General features: G+C 43.5%; 1 pseudogene; it reads left to right on the top strand.

Moving 5' to 3' along the window:
• The first annotated feature begins 1,850 nt into the window (after positions 1-1,850).
• On the top strand, positions 1,851-2,868 carry LOC101593861 (annotated as a pseudogene).

The following is a 2,868-nucleotide window of genomic DNA, read 5'->3' as shown; positions in this document are numbered from 1 at the left end:
AAATTCTACCAAACTTTCATTGGAGAACTGACACCACTTCTTAAGCTCTGTCACATAATCTGAGAACAGAGAATGCTCTCCAATTCCTATGAAGCTAGAATCCCCAATACCAAAACCAACAGAGTTTTAGCCAGAAAAGAAAATTACAGAAATATATCCCTTGTGAACTTAGATGCAAAAATTCTGAACAAAATCCTTGCAAAATGATTTAAACAACACATCAAAAGTATCATACACCTTGAAAAAACAAGCTTTATCCCAGGGATGCAGGAATGTTTCAACACACAGGAATCAATGTAATGCACAGCATAAATAAAACACAAGAACTACAAGATCTTTTCAATAGATGCAGAGAAAGCCTTTGACAAAATACAACATGACTTCATGATTAAAATGCTGGAGTGAGTAGGCATGGAGGGTTTATATCTCAATATAATAAAGGTTATGTATGAAGCACCTAAAGCCCAAACTATACTTAATGCAGAAAGAATCATGGAGTTCCCATTGAGATGAGGAACAAGACAGGGGTTCCCACTCTCACCACTGCTCTTTGACATGGTTCTAGAAGTCCTAGCCCAAGCAATAAGACAGAAGAAAGATATAAAAAGAATACAAATTGGAAAGGAAGAACTAGCCCTATTAGCAGATGACAGGATGCTATATATAAGTGACTGGAAAGACTATCATAAAACTTCTAAAGATGATAAATTCTTTCAGCAAAGTGGAAAAAATACAAAATCAAAACACAAAATTTAGTAGCCTAACTATATGCAAAGGACAAATATACAGGGAAAGAAATCCTGTCCAATTTTCAATACCCACAAAAAAATCAAATACCTTGGAATGATACTAGCCAAGGATGTGAAAGACATATATAATGAAAACAAACAAGCAAACAAAAAAAGCTCGAGAAAGAAATTGAGGAGGATATAAGAGGATGAAAAGACCTTCCATGTTCCTGGATAGGTAGAATTAATATTGTGAAAATGGCATTCCTAACAAAAGTGATATACTGATTCAACACAATACCAGTAAAAATCCCACAATCTGAGCTGGAGAGATGGCTTAACAGTTAAGGTGCTTGCCTGCAAAGCATAAGGACCCATGTTCGATCTCTCTCCAGATCCTACATAAGCCAGATGCACAAAGGTGATGCAAGCTTAAGGTCACACATGCACACTAGGTGATGCAAGTATCTGGAGTTCAATTTCAATGGCTGAGGCCCTGGTATGCCAATTCTTTCTTGCATGTGCTCTCACTCTATCTTTAATAATAATCATCATCCCAGAATCTTTGTTCACAGAGATAGAAAAAATAATCTCAAAATTCATATGGAATGGCAAAAGTCCCCAGATATCCAACAATATCCTCAGCAAAAGAAACATCTCTGGAGATATGATACCAATACAAAGCTATACTACATAGCCATAGTAACAAAACAGCATGGTACTGGTATAAGAACAGGTATAGACCAATGCAGCAGAATAGAAGATCCAGCCCATAGTGCAAGTAACTACAGCTATGTGATCTTGACAAAGATACCAACAAACAATATCTTCAACAAATGGTGCTGGACTAATTGGATAACCACATGTAGAAAAATGAAACTAGGGCTGGAAGGATGGCTTAGAAGTTTATTAGAAGTTTAAGATGCTTGCCTGGAAAGTCAATGAACCAAGGTTCAATTCCCCAGGATCCATGTAATCCAGATGCACAAGGTAACACATGGATCTGGAGTTTGTTTGCAGTGGTTGGAGGCCCTGGTGTGCCCATTCTCTCTCCCTTTATCTCATAAATAAAATAATTTTTTAAAAAGAAAAAAAAGTGGCTGCGGCCCCTGCTCGCAGGCCATGGGGGAAGGGGGCACCGTGGGGCGCCGCAGGCCCTTCCCCCGAGCGCTGCAGCGGCGCTGGTGGTGGCGGCGGCAGCAACAGCAGCGGCAGTGGCAGCGCTGGTGGCCCGGCCGCGAGGGCGCGGGGCGCACCCCTGGCCGGGCTGCAGGAGAATGTGTTTGCTGGGCAATCAAAGATCTATTCCTACATGAGCCCGAACAAGTGCTCTGGAATGCATATTCCCCTTCAGGAAGAGAACTCAGTTATAGAGCACGAAGTCAAATGCCAAGGGAAACCATTAGCTGGGATCTACAGGAAAGGAGAAAAGAAATGCTGGGAACACCATAAGAAACACCATGAAGTCTGAGGAACAGAAGATCAAAGATGCCAGGAGAGGTCCCCTGGCACCTTTTCCAAACCAAAAATCTGAAGCAGCAGAACATCCAAAAACTCCACCCCATCATTTGATTCTACAATGCAGTTGTCACCACCCAAGCTCTGAAAAAGCCCCTCAAGGGCAAGCAGGCCCCCCGGAAAAAAGCTCAAGGAAAAACGCAGCAGAATTGCAAACTCACAGATTTCTTCCCAGTCCAAAGGAGCTCCAGGAAGAGCCAAGCTGAGCTGCAGTCTGAAGAACGGAAAAGAATAGACGAGCTAATCGAGAGTGGGAAGGAAGAAGGCATGAAGATTGACCTCATTGATGGCAAAGGCAGGGGCGTGATCGCCTCTAAGCAGTTCCGCAGGGGGACTTGGATCACTGACGCCAAGAAGCGGAGGCTCTGTATGCACAAGTCCCCTCCACCGGCTGCTACATGTGCTATTTTCAGGATCTGAGCAAAACATACTGCGTGGATGCCACTCGAGAGACAAATCGCCTAGGGAGACTGATCAACCACAGCAAATGTGGGAACTGCAAACTAAACTGCAGGACATGGATGGCCTGCCTCACCTCATCCTCATGGCCTCGCGTGACATCGCAGCGGGAGAGGACTATGGCGACCGCAGCAAGGCCTCCGTTGAAGCCTACCCGGGCTGA

Source organism: Jaculus jaculus, chromosome 8 (assembly GCF_020740685.1).
Source record: "Jaculus jaculus isolate mJacJac1 chromosome 8, mJacJac1.mat.Y.cur, whole genome shotgun sequence".
Classification (NCBI taxonomy): domain Eukaryota; kingdom Metazoa; phylum Chordata; class Mammalia; order Rodentia; family Dipodidae; genus Jaculus; species Jaculus jaculus.
This window is presented reverse-complemented; position numbering and strand designations above follow the sequence as displayed.